Below are 14,558 nucleotides of genomic sequence, written 5' to 3'. Positions count from 1 at the left end.
AAGACATTTTGTTTTTTAAGAAGACATAACGGTGTTTTAGTTGCTTTATTTTAAAACAACCCTTTTCCTGGGGCTCCTGGGTCGCTCAGTCAGTTCAATATCCGACTTCAGCTCAGGTCATGATCTCGCAGTTCGTGGGTTCAAGCCCCACGTCAGGCTCTGTGCTGACATTCAGAGCCTGGAGCCTGTTCCTAATTCTGTGTCTCCCTCTCTCTCTGCCCCTCCCCTGCTCACATTCTGTCTGTCTCTCTAAAAAATAAACATTTAAAAAGATAAAACAACCCTTTTCCTTACAATATGTATAGAGTCAAAGGTTCTAGTTGTCTAGAAAGCCACACTTTTATGGATTTAAGTGGCAATAATTAGGCTAGTTTTACCATCAGCTGCATAAACATCAGTGTCTATTGACCCACTGTAAAGGCACAAGTGGAATGCAGCCTGGCACGCTGCTGTCTGTGCTGAGTTTTAATAGTGCATCTGTAAGATTTTTCCCAGTGGAAAATAACAGGATGTCGCCTTGTAATTTTTTTTACTATTGTATAATAAAATATAGCCATAATAAATAGCATCTAAACAAATAAAGTAGATTTGGACTCAATCCATTTTGCCTTCATCACTTAGTACGGCCCAAGCTTTTAAGTAGTTGTGTATCCTAAATTGGCTTAATTGGATCAAGTTGCATTTGACTTTCTTTGCCTGCAGTGAAGTAGAGAAAGGTTTTCGTTTTATTTGCTATTTAATATTTAGGTAATATTTTCAGTATATTTGCTTGTGTACTCCATTGTGCTATTAACACAGTTTGTCCAGATTGTAATCTAAATCGTGCTTTGATTAAGTTAGTTGACCTCTTAAGCTTATTGCTGTTGTTTTGTGACTGTTGCTATTATTATTCTTATCCCTAATGTTGATAATTAAATATTTTCAAACCAAGAGTGCTGTACGTTATTAAGAATTTGCACAATTGGCTGTAAGTGTTCTGGCAGCAGGAATAATGTTTAATTCAGTTTTGTGACTATTAGCTAACCCAGCTCCAGGTTTACTGTGGCTTTCTTTGCTGGATTGATTATTGAATGAAAATGGCTATAAATAGTTTTCTTTACTTGAAATCTAAGTATATATATAGTTTATGCATTTTAAACTTTCATCCATTTTAAACAAATATAATTTAAATTGAAATACAGAATGTAAAAGCAGTTGCCTATTATTAGGGATTTTGTGAAGCAATAGAAGAAAGAAATTGATTTTACAGGTGAAAAATTATTTCAGCCAAGTTTTGAAACCTCTTTTCTGCCACTATCCTGGAAATATCTTATTCTTCTTTGGTCATGATTTTTGGCAGTAGTAACCATAGCATGCTATTCTGATAGTCATAATAGGTGTATAATCATGTAAGAGAAGATGGAGATAAGACTGTGTTTTCTATAAAACATGGTCATTTAGCTTTAAATAGTATTTGAAGGAATAAGAAACACATTAATTTTCATTTATAGTTATAGGTCAAGTCATATTTGTGTATTTTATTCTGTATGAATCTGAGAAATTAACTTTATTTGCTAAGAGGGAAAGTGGCAAGAATAGAAACATTTTTCTTAGGGCCCCTGTGTGGCTCAGTCGGTTAAGCATCTCACTTCACTTCATGATCTCACAGTTTGTGAGTTCGTGCCCTGCATTGGGCTCTGTGCTGACAGCTCAGAGACTGGAGCCTGCTTCAGATTCTGTCTCTCTCTCTCTCTCTCTCTCTCTCTCTCTCTCTGCCCCTCCCCTGCTTACACTCTTTCTTTCTCTCAAAATAAAGTTAAAAAAAAAACCATTTTTCCTATTTTAACTATTAATGTTTCCTTTATATCTTCTGCATGTATACTTCAAAGTAAATTGGTCCTACTCAGTAGCAATGTAAACTATAATTTAGTACTAACTAAATTTAAAAAAAAACTTACTATTTTAATTCACCTAAGAAATTTCCCTTGTTAAATTCTTTTACTTGTTATTCTGAAAAATACTGTTCTAATTGGATAGCCCTTACTTTAAAAAAAATTGTTGAATGCTTGCAGGCAACATTTTTTATTTTTAAAAGTCCTATGAAGAAATATGCTCAACCTACCACCTCTCCCCCCCAAAAAAGACAACTAATTAAAAAAATATATACACTGTTTGGAACGATTGATATGGATTTACTCCATCATGGATATGTGATATCAAATTTATATGTGGATTTATATACTCTTCTTTATATCTATCTATCTATGTATATATAGATATAAATAAAATAAATATGCTTAAAAAGTAATGTCCTCAAGAGAGGTGGATAAATTCACAAAAACATACACATATCCTTTATACTTTATCACAGCTGTTAACTTTTAATTGTCTTATTATGCCAGCATAATTGGACCTTATTGATTGATGTTTAGTTTGAATTGTACATGAGTAAAACTTCAGTTAAATAGAGTCTTGCTTCGGTGGCGGCCTCTTTGGGTACAGAAAAATTCCTGAAAAATCGAGGCAAACATCCACTCAGTTAACGTGACAGAGCTCCAGATGTTTGACAGTTTGAATAACACTGTTTCCACAGTTCTTTCTAGGTACTTTTCAGTTTTCCTCAGATCTTAAGGTATTTGTGGTGGTTGTTAAGTCTGTTTGCTGCTTCTGCTTCTGATTTCTCTTTGTTAGAATACTGGAGAACATAAAGAATAAGTTTTGACTGAAGGCCTCTCTGTGAGTCAAGTTCACTGGATTTTCGTGCATTGTGAGATTTTTTTTCTTTTTTCTTTTAAATATATTTCCAGATTTAGGGCTGTGTGTTAAATTGGTCTGATTTCCAGATGGTGGAGTCTCAGATAAGGTGCTTATTACTGTGTAATGTAAAGCATACCATTTTAAAGATTTCAGTACTGATGATTTTCTGCTTGAAATCTTACACGAAGTGGGGAAATAAAGTTTCATGTAATGAACTATGGGCAAGGCAAGAATGGGACAGAAAAAAGAGGAGAAAGCAGCGTAGCAATGCAATGGAAATCTGATATTTGATATGTAAGCTAATCCCTTTTAGTTCTCCAGCTAGATTTTTTTTTCACTTGCTCAGAAACATTTCTTTACTTCTTCTTTCTGCTTTTTGATCCCACACCCTGCCCCCTGCACAGTTGGAAAGCCCCCAAGAGACTTTAGCAGAGGTCATTTCTCAGAAGCTTTTTAAACTTTGATTTACATCTATTGATTTTTTTTTTTTTTTAATGACCAGAGGAATGAGAATTTTTGGAAGAAGCTTATCTGAGATTCAGTGTCTGGCTTGGCAATCCAAACTTTCTTAAACCTTTGAGAACACTTCATTAGACACTAGGTTCTCACCGTTAGTAATACTTAGGATTCTGGCATACTGGATTTTCCTTAGAATTGAGATCAGGTGACAGGGATTGAGAAATGGGAAATAAAAATCATTTTTCTAGAACTGAAAGAAACTGTATAAATCTATAAAAATTCAATCATGAGTCTGTAGAAAATATTCAGTAGCACATAGGCACAATAACTTGTTTTTAGGCTATTTTCACTACATTTAATAGTTTGAGATTAAGCTGTTTTATTTGTCTAGGTTTGCCACGAAGGGGAAGTACATTTTTGTGAACTAAGAACCTGATAATTAAGGATAGGATAATGTTTAAAGTAAAAGATGTTTTCATGTATCAGAATTGTTGTTTCTAGGCATTTTTGAAGTTCCCTGTTTAAATTTTGAACATGCGATAAAACACAACGAGATATAGGGGCGCCTGGGTGGCTCAGTCGGTTAAGCATCCGACTTCAGCTCAGGTCATGATCTCACGGTCCGTGAGTTCGAGCCCCACGTCGGGCTCTGGGCTGATGGCTCAGAGCCTGGAGCCTGCTTACAATTCTGTGTCTCCCTCTCTCTCTGCCCCTCCCCCGTTCATGCTCTGTCTCTCTCTCTGTCTCAAAAATAAATAAACGTTAAAAAAAAAAATTTTAAAAAATAAAAAAATAAAAAAATAAAAAAAAAACACAACGAGATATAAGTAAAAAGGCAGATTTCAGTGTGTTCTACCAATAAATGATTATTTAAAAGGATGGAATGTAGGCACATTTTATTACAAATGAAAATAGCATCATAGCTTCTTATTATAGAATTTGGAAACTTTCATTAGGATGCGAATGTGTTATGTGCAATTATAGTTATAACATAGGCACTTTTGAGGGGTAAAAACACAGATTACATTGAATGATTGCTTTGTATATTGATAACATGGAAGCTGTTTCTCAAGCAGAGAAAGAAGACAATATGTTGCTGAGGAAATAATGTTCCTGGAAACCCACCAAGTCTTCTTAGAGCAGTGGCTGCATAGTCCTTACACAATATAAGCTAAAGCATCAGTTGTTTCATTCCTAGGCTAAACTCTGAGAAAGAGGTGTTTGTAGGTATGAAAGCTTTGCATTCGTTTTGGATACCTGGTAATGAATAATGTCCCAGCCTTTTTGTATCTTTATAAGCTGAAGGAGTACAGAAAAAAACCCCATTCCTGGAAGAATTACCATTCAAGGGTACTACCTTAGTCAAAACCTGTTGGGATGAGAGTTTTGGTTATGGATGCCATGGACTTCTGATAAATTGATTGGTTAATCAGGACATTGCCATTTCTGTGAGGGAAGAAACAATCTCCATCTAGGTGAATTGAAACTAAAGGAAATAAGTAAAAGGACTAATCTCTGAAATTTGATCTTAATAAGTACAAAACTCTCTTCTATGAAGGCAAGGTCTTTGTATATACTGCTCTAATGCTTGATATCACCCAGTGGCAGGGTATATGGTAGACATTAATTAAGCATACTTCTTTTCCCTTCCCTATCCTGTCTTACCCTACTTTATCCTATGTTGTCTTATTCTAGGCTATCTTCTGTTCTCCTCTCTATGTGTGTATGATGGCAGACTGTCACTATAATAAATGTTTTCCCTTATCTTTCATTAATTATAACTTCTTTTGATAGTCATCAAACTAAAATGTAAAAGGGTTAGCCTTTTATAAGTGAAAATGTGTGTAATGTATGATTAAGCTTTCAAGATTATTTCTTGTTTTGGATTATCTATGGTCCTTTCCCTCAGTTAATAAACTATTAGTTGTCGATGTAGTGCATATTTTTAATATCATTTATACTTTTGTTTGCCGGTCCAGAAAATATTAATTGTATTTTTCAGTGAGAAGGAGGGTTGTGAATAATTTATTCTAATTATCATGTTAAAGATGAAGATACTAAGGGCTAGAAAAGGTAAGGGATTTTAATAACAAGCAGTAGGAATGTTTTCATATTACCGTTGATATTCTGATCACTGTCACACATTCTTTCCTTTCATTCTTCCCTTCTTTTTGCTTAGTTTGCATTTAGTTTGCTCTTCTTCTCTTTCTTCTTAGATGTTTCAAGCTATGAATTTACTTTTAAGCACTGCTTTAGCTGCATTCCATTAAATTATGGTATACTCTGCTTTAGTTTTCCTCAGTTGAAAACTATTTTCTAATTTCTCTTGTGATTTTTTTTTTGCATAAGGTACTTATAAAAGTTTTTTTTTTTTAATTTCCAATTATTTGGGGATTTCTAAAAAAAATTAAATTTTACTCTGGTTTGGTCATACAGTTTACTTTGTATAATTTCTGTTCTTTTAAATTCATTAAGGTTTGTTTTATGATCTAAGTGTCTAGCTGGAGGTTGGGGTGAGAAATAACAGAATTTCCAGGCAAAAATACTACAGGAACCCCACAGTTCTTACCAAAAGAAGAGTAATTTTTCTGGCAAAAACGCTTAATTTATTGGATGACTGGCCAGTTCCACAATCCTGAAACAAACTGTTTTTGTCAATGTTGTCCAGTTTTATTATCGATTTAAAATTACAACCAAGATACCTTCCTTATTACAATGGCTTGCATTCATGGGGGCAGAAAATGATTTTATATGAAAATTTGACCCATTGAGGACTAGGCTTTGTACTCTTGATTTAAAATGCACCATAAGTTTACAGGTGTGTTTGTGCTCTAAGTCTTGAGGCTAATTTCTTTAGAGGATGAGACCTTCACACACTATTAGCATAGTATTCAAAGTATAAGTATAGTCGACTAAGCTTCCGACTTTGGCTCAGGTCATGATCTCACAGTTTCTGATTTTGAGCCCCACGTCAGGCTCTGTGCTGACAGCTCAGAACCTGGAACCTGCTTCTGATTCTCTCTCCTCTCCCCTCCCCTCCCCTCCCCTCCCCTCCCCTCCCCTCCCCTCCCCTCCTCTCCCCTCCCCTCCCCTCCCCTCCTCTCCCCCTCCCTCGCTCATGCTCTCTCTCTATCTCAAAAATAAATAAACATTTAAAAAAAATTATAAGTGTACAGAACTACACAGCATCCTTGGTGCATGAACAAACCACTCTATTTGGAATAATCTGTCTGAGGAACCAGTCAGCAACCTCAGCTGGCTGATGCAGAAATTCTGTCTGGTAAAGTAGAGTAGTGTCAAAAAGGTGTTCGTAATAGAAAAGAATGTACTCATCTTGTAGAGGGTCTTGAAAACCAGACCCTGTGAAAAACAATAGGATGTTTTGTGGATTAATGTGCAGAAATCATCATGGGGAAAATGAGGTCTAAGATTATTCTGGCAGCTGTTTGCAAGGTAGATAAAACAGGGATAAAATGGCACTATAAGAAATAACAAGTTGTGGGGCGCCTGGGTGGCTTAGTCGGTTGAGCATTGGACTTCAGCTCAGGTCATGATCTCATGGTCCGGTCCGTGAGTTCAAGCCCTGCATCAGGCTCTGTGCTGACCGCTCAGAGCCTGGAGCCTGTTTCGGATTCTGTGTCTCCCTCTCTCTCTGACCCTCCCCCATTCATGCTCTGTCTCTTTCAGTCTCAAAAATAAATAAATGTTAAAAAAAAATTAAAAAAAAAAAAAGAAGTAAGTTGCTATTGTAGTATTCCAAGTATGGGGGCCAGTGGTGACCACATGTTGGCAGGAGGTCAAACTAAGTGTAAAATGCTTTGGGATCTTGCCTTAGCACTATTACCTTATAACCATGATAATCTTTATCAGTGGCACATTCGGAAATAGAGATGAAAGCCAAATTCAAACAGTCTCCTGAGAACATAATGTGGTGGTACATGCTAATAGTTACTGATATGGACTGAAAGTAGAAGATATTTGAAGATGACTCAGACTAATAGATTGGGAGATGGAAACTGGGTAGTTGGAAAATAACATCACAGCTAGAGAGACAGCACTGGAAAATCTAGTAATGGAGGTTGAATGTCATAAGTGTAGTTAATGTGTCTATATACAGTTCGACTCCTATTTTCTTATTTAACTTCCAAGTAATTTGAAATGATAGATATGAGGCCATATACCTCTTTTTACAGATAATAAAATTGTGACATCTAGTATTTAACTGTTCTAAAAATGATTTAAGGACTCTCATAGACAAAAAAAATATATTACCTTATAAGTAGTTTACTAATTCACTCTATTTTTTTTTTTTTTATTCTCAGTTCTCACTGATCTTTTAAAACATTTTAGTGTCATCTTAGGCTGCAAACCATCTTTTACCTGACACTACAATGATCTTTTTAAAGTGTGTTTGTACCCATGAGTTATTCATTGCTTCCTGAACCTTTATTGGACAGTTCAGTGGGAGGTGTCACATAAATATAATTAATGCCACACAGACCAAGATAATAAAATATATTTTCATCTCAATTCCAGACTAATTTTTACTTGGATTTCCTGGAATCTTATTTAAATATTAGAATGTGAAGGTGCCTTCAAACCATAATCAATGTTGTGAAATTCTGAGATGATTATTTCGTAAAGAATTCATTTAAGAAAGCCTGTGGTTTTTCATTGCAAGCATCCTCTTATCAAATATGGACAATAATAATCAGCACAATGCTATTTGAGAAGCTGGAGGGTATAGACTGAATTTGGATTAGTTGTATTCAAATTCTGGCTTTGACACTCAGTGTCTCAGAATATTTATTTGTGAAATAAACAAGGAAATGTTCCTACTAACCTCAGAAATGTTATAAAGGTGAAGTGAAGATATAAAGTGTTTGAAACCTTAAAAAAAATAAGGTTAAATAGGAACATAGAATCTTCAAAAATATCAAGTGTTTAAAATTTTAAAATGTTACTAAAAGTGTTTGGAGAGTATAAAGTTTGTTTCTTTCTCATTCTGTTCCCATTCCTCAGCCACAATGTAAATATAAACTCTTTGAGGGCTAGTTTTGTCTGTTCAGTTCACTCCTGAATCTACAGCACCTAGAACTGTGCCTGGGTACTGGGTAAAATATTTGATGAAGTAGTGGATGAATGGGTGAATGAATGAATGTTGCTCTACTTTTTAAACTTGCTATCTCAGAATTAGAAAATTTGCCTTGAACATTTATCTTTATTATGTATTCCCCTTTTTTAGTTAGTAATCAGATCCTTACCATTTTATTTTCCATTGTTGCTGTCTTACATATGTGCTTCATAACAAAGTTTTATCTAAAGTATGAATTAATTTAATTTTTAATTTTTAATTAAAGCTATCTAATATTCAGATATTTCCATCTATAATTTGCAAAGCATAGAGTGAATTTCAATAACTGCTGATGAATTTCTTTTTATGTCACTTTTGAATGGTAATGAAAATATAAAAATATAAACACACCAAATTTTCTATCCTTCCTGAGTGCTTTCCTTCGAAGTAGTCACATTGCTCAAAAATGATTCTAGTAGTTCGTTTTAAAATCCCTTTTAGGGGTGCATGGTGGTTTAGTTTAGTTGAGTTTCTGACTCTTGATTTTGGCTCAAGCCATGATCTCATGATTTGTGACACTCAGCCCACATTGGGGCTTGTGCTGACAACACAGAGTCTCCTTGGAATTCTCTCTTTCTCTCTTTCTCTGCCCCTCCCCTGCTTGCATTCTCTATCCCTCTCCCTTGCTCCATCCCTCAAAGTGAATAGACATTAAGAAATAAAAATAAAAATCTTTTAGATCACGTTTACTTATTGGAAAAGAAATTTATCCTAACACTTCATGCTGATGGAACAGTATCATTTGATATGATTTGATATGACCTCTTCCTCCCTTCCTTTTGGTTTTCAATTCCCTTCAGACATGCACTCCCCTTTTCCTTTTCTGCAATTTACCTCAGTCCTGGTCTCCTTCATCTTAGGAAGCTGTGACCCCGTGTAACTTTGTTCTTCTGTCCGAGTTGTCTACTAATTCTTAAATGCCTAGAGGGATATAATTGAATGAAGCATTGAGACAGTTATAGCCAAACTGTAAATTAAAGAATCTCTGATCTTATGGACAAAAAGAAAATGGACCTATAAAGATAGTTAAGCAAACAAACTCAAAGACACATATAATGTTGCATTTTTGTTCTTGGTCTCAATTTATGTGAGGCCAATACAGATGGTTTCCAATAAATACTTAGAATTTTGTTTTGTTTTGTTTTAACTAAAACGAAAATACTTTGTTTACCCAGTCAGAATTTTTGAGGCCCTGTTAAATGCTTAGTTCTTTAGGAAGGGGTAATATCAACTGAAGAGGTAGTCACAGCCTCTGTTCTCAAGCAGTTGTAGGGGTTCAGCCAAATAGAAGAATATAAAAAGTGGTATAGGATCATCAGGGAACATAGGACTGGTTCTGTCTGTGGTTGAGTGGGTTTGGTGCTGTTGGGGAGAAAGAACTTCATGGAATAAGTCATGTTTGGATTTCAGAATGTATTTCATTATTGGGGGAAACAAAATGTAAAGCTTGAGGATATTTCTAGGAGAGCCTGTGCTTTCATTACCCATGATCAGATGTAGAATGTTAGTTAAGATTGGATGGAAAAAAAAAAAAAAACAGGAAAAAAATACCTTACATGTACAGCCAAGAATTGACTAAAACAATTGCTTGCATTTGCCTGTTCAAGTAGTCAAGTGTGCCATTCAAATATGGAATGAATTATTCTTATGGTATAAAACCTCACTAATTGGCCAAATATGGGTGGGTATTCACTAGGAAAATATAATCTGAAATCCTCAACCAAAATATAATGCTTTTGTTAGTGAATATATTTACCACTAATTTGTTTTCTTATATATCTGATGGTAATCAATAGTGATTCTATGAAGAGCTTAATTTTAATTTTATGCTAATGAGTTTCTCCACATATCTAATTTCTTATCCATTTGGGGACAAGATTATAGAATACATGTTAGATTTTGTCATTGTTTTGGCACATATATGATTACTTAGGCTTTTGCTAATAGCATATTACTACTAATAGCATAATAAATACTAAGTATCATAGTAATTAACTAATGCAGCTGATGCTCATATAAAGCACTTAAATAGACTCACTAGAAAGTTCAGACTTTGATATGACCAGTGCAGAACCATTAGAAAACATTGAAATCCCAAAGAAAATACTATGAAAGACACTCCTCCTTTTTTTTTAATAAAATGTTTGCCATATTGATATTAGTTTAATAATAAAAGGAATAGAAATATTATGGTGATTTAAAGAAAAATAAAGACTAAAAAAATCCCTTTAAACCTACCACTTAAGTCTTATTTTTTTGTTTATTCCTTTCTACTTTTAAAATCTGAATTCGTTTAAATTATTATAATCACAGTATCTGTGTATATACATAAATTCACAGAGCATGTATTTGTATATACTGATTAAGTGGCAAGATACATGTCTCATTTTTTTTTCCACAGCATTTCTAACGATAAAAGTGATTAAATATATCCCAGGATCTTATTAAAAGTGTCTGTTGCAAAAAAACAACAAAAAAAAACAACCCAGAAAATTCTTAGAAATCATATAATTTATTTTATTTTTTATGGTCTTTTAAAAATTTTTAAAAAATGTTTATGTATTTTTGAGGGAGAGAGAAAGAGTGTGGGTGGGGGAGGGGCAGAGAGAGAGAGGGAGAAGCAGAATCTGAAGCAGGCTCCAGGCTCTGAGCTGTCAGCACAGAGCCCAACACAGGACTCAAATCACAAACCGTGATATCATGGCGTGAGCTTAAGTTGGATGCTCAACCAACTGAGCCACCCAGGCGCCCCTTTTATGATCATTTTTTTAAAATTTTATTTAAATTTTAGTTAGGTAATGTACAGGGCACTATTGATTTCAGGAGTAGAATTTAATGATTCATCACTTACATACAACACCCAGTGCCCATTACAAGTGCCCATCACCCATCTAGTACATCGCCCACCTGACTCCCTCCATCAAACCTCAGTTTCTTCTCTGTCCTTAAGAGTCTCTTGTGGTTTGTTTCCTCTCTCCTCTTTCCCCCCACTCTTTTTTCCCATATGTTCATCTGTTTTGTTTCTTAAATTCCACATGAGTGAAATCATATGATATTTGTCTTTCTCTGATTGACTTATTTTGCTTATCTTAATTGATTATAGCTCCATGCACGTTTTTGCAAATGGCAAGAAGAAATCAGAGAACTTATTACAAAATCTTACATCTTCTTTTAATTAGGAAAATGTTTAAATTCCAATACCTACCAGAGTCATTAATTATTCCCAATGTACATTACAGCAGATTAGGTGGTTGAGGAAGATCTGTCACAGGTGAATTGAATTTCATTTTTATACCATGGCTCTGCTGCTATACCCCAAACATTGTGGGGAAAAAATATAGTTGACCAACAATAAGAAATACATAAGTATACTCAAATAGTCCTACAAAAGTAACCATAAAGTAGTACATTCTTGTCTAATCATGTAATGTATTTTTTTTTTTTTACAGGAATGTTTAAATGTTCAGTAAATTGGAGGAAAAGAACATGGACTTTTAGCTACTGAAGAGAAAATTAAGGTAACTATTAGATTATTTTTTGCCAATCATAATTGTTAGTCATTTCAGTGTATTTCAGTGAATGTTTACATTCAAGTTAATGTATGTTTTTATGAGGTTCATATTAAAAACTGTTTAATGAGCTACTTAAATGGAACTTTATATATTTTGTGGAAAATAAATTGACATTTCATGTGGACAAATATGTAAGTAATGTAGTTCAAAATATTTGCCATTGTGAGGAAGTATACTCTAGCTCTATGAAAAATAAATGTGCTATTAAAAATAATTTGTTACATATATTAATAACATAAATGATTTGCATCTTATTTAGCAAATCATTTGAAGACAAATAGGCCTTTATATTTTTTTTCAATATATGAAATTTATTGTCAAATTGGTTTCCATACAACACCCAGTGCTCATCCCAAAAGGTGCCCTCCTCAATACCCATCACCCACCCCCCCCTCCCTCCCACCCCCCATCAACCCTCAGTTTGTTCTCAGTTTTTAAGAGTCTCTTATGCTTTGGCTGTCTCCCACTCTAACCTCTTTTTTCTTTTTCTTTCCCCTCCCCCATGGATTTCTGTTGAGTTTCTCAGGATCCACATAAGAGTGAAAACATATGGTATCTGTCTTTCTCTGTATCGCTTATTTCACTAAGCATAACACTCTCCAGTTCCATCCACGTTGCTACAGAGGGCCATATTTCATTCTTTCTCATTGCCACATAGTACTCCATTGTGTATAAACCACAATTTCTTTATCCATTCATCAGTTGATGGACATTTAGGCTCTTTCCATAATTTGGCTATTGTTGAGAGTGCTGCTATAAACATTGGGGTACAAGTGCCCCTATACATCAGTACTCCTGTATCCCTTGCGTAAATTCCTAGCAGTGCTATTGCTGGGTCATAGGGTAGGTCTATTTTTAATTTTTTGAGGAACCTCCACACTGTTTTCCAGAGTGGCTGCACCAATTTGCATTCCCACCAACAGTGCAAGAGGGTTCCCGTTTCTCCACATCTTCGCCAGCATCTATAGTCTCCTGATTTGTTCATGTTGGCCACTCTGACTGGCATGAGGTGATATCTGAGTGTGGTTTTGATTTGTATTTCCTTGATGAGGAGTGACATTGAGCATCTTTTCATGTGCCTGTTGGCCATCCGGATGTCTTCTTTAGAGAAGTGTCTATTTGTGTTTTCTGTAGGCCTTGATATTAATCAACCAAGAGTAACATTGGAATTTCCTTTCTTCTTGAAGTTACCAAAGTACATTTCTGTAAGGTGACTTTGTAATACCTAGAATATAAATTATTATAAAAACACAACTTAAAAGTAGAAATACCAATTTTCTTACTCACATTAAATCATGTTCATTTTGAGTTGTTGATACAATTGGTTTGATTATAAATTATTAAAAATCTATTTTCAGAGATTCTGTAGTTTTTACTTTAAGAGTACTGAGTGTTTTAAGATATGATATTGTACTCACCATTGTAGACCTTAATTTTTCCAATTAGTATTCCTTCCTTTAGATATTCTTGCCTCAATTTCTTTGCCACAGATTTCTTCAGCATATATATTCACATAGGCAAACATCATTTTCTGTTTCCCACAGTAGTTATGATTGAATCTACTTTATTTGTATTTACTAGCTTATCTATACATTAACATATAAATTTTGCAGGCATTCTTTTACTATCTTGAATAGGAAATGTGGTTTGCTACTTAGTGAAATTAGCAAAAAACAGGCTGATTCAGTCATCTTTTTAAAAATTGAGCCATGCAAGACTTAGATGTGCTTGCTCTGGATATACTAAATTCTGGTGGGAAAGATAAGAAACTATGAGATTACTGTATTCATTTCACAAAAGTCCCTGACAAACTGTTAAGGAAACAAAGTTGGGAGCAAGTCACTTTTGCTGGAGGCCCTTGAAATCTTCATGGAAGTTATGAAGTCACTGAGGGGTTGTTGGAGCAGGAAAAGTGAGGTCATGCATTCCAAGCCAACAGAATAGCTTATGAAAGTGTACATAAAGGAGCAAGGCATGGCCAGTGAAAGACTAATGTTTCTAATGTTGCTGAAGGATTACTCACACAGTGGGACAATGTTAGAAGATGAGCAGGTTTGCAGGACTAGAGCTTAATTTTCCAGCTGAGGTGTCTCTAGAGTGCTTAAGGGTATTCTTAGGGTTGTGAGGAGAACGTTTCATAACCTCTTCTTGATACTTATTTTCATTAAGAAATGTAGGAAAGGGGCTCCTGGATGGTTCAGTTGGTTAAGCAACCAACTCCTGATTTCAGCTCAGGTCATGATCTCAAAGTTTTGTAAGTCTGAGCCCCATGTCAGGCTCTGCACTGACAGAATGGAGCCTGTTTGGGATTCTCTCTATCTTCCTGTCTCTCCGCCCCTCCCCCACTCCTACTCTCTCTTAAGCTCAAAAATAAATAAACTTTAAAAAAAGGTATAAGAAATAATTGAGACATTGTAATACTTAACATAATGACTGCTACAGGCACCCATATATGAAGTTTCTGGAAGATTCATAGGGATTTGTTACAGTGTTAATTGATTGACAGGGATTGCTTCATTGTTTTTTAATTGTGATATAATTTGCATCCCATAAATTCATTCTTTTAAAAGGTGTACAATTCAGCATTTTTTAGGAAATTCACGAAGATATGTAACTATCACGAGTATCTAATCCAGAATGTTTTTATCTTTCCTGAA

The 14,558-nt window shown here is 34.8% G+C and overlaps 1 protein-coding gene across 33 annotated transcripts in view; it reads left to right on the top strand.

Moving 5' to 3' along the window:
• Positions 1 to 14,558, top strand: part of ADGRL3 (adhesion G protein-coupled receptor L3) — an 813,483-nt gene that overhangs the window by 168,717 nt on the left and 630,208 nt on the right. For all 33 annotated transcript variants that reach the window (XM_053901514.1, XM_053901520.1, XM_053901521.1 and 30 more), the window contains exon 2: positions 11,779 to 11,847. The gene's annotated coding sequence lies outside the window, so the exon portion shown is untranslated. The remainder of the gene's footprint in view (positions 1 to 11,778; positions 11,848 to 14,558) is intronic.

This window comes from Panthera pardus, unplaced genomic scaffold (assembly GCF_024362965.1).
Source record: "Panthera pardus isolate Hobbes unplaced genomic scaffold, ASM2436296v1 HiC_scaffold_13, whole genome shotgun sequence".
Taxonomy (NCBI): domain Eukaryota; kingdom Metazoa; phylum Chordata; class Mammalia; order Carnivora; family Felidae; genus Panthera; species Panthera pardus.
Note: the sequence above shows the minus strand (reverse complement) of the source record. Positions and strands in the feature narration are given on the sequence as shown.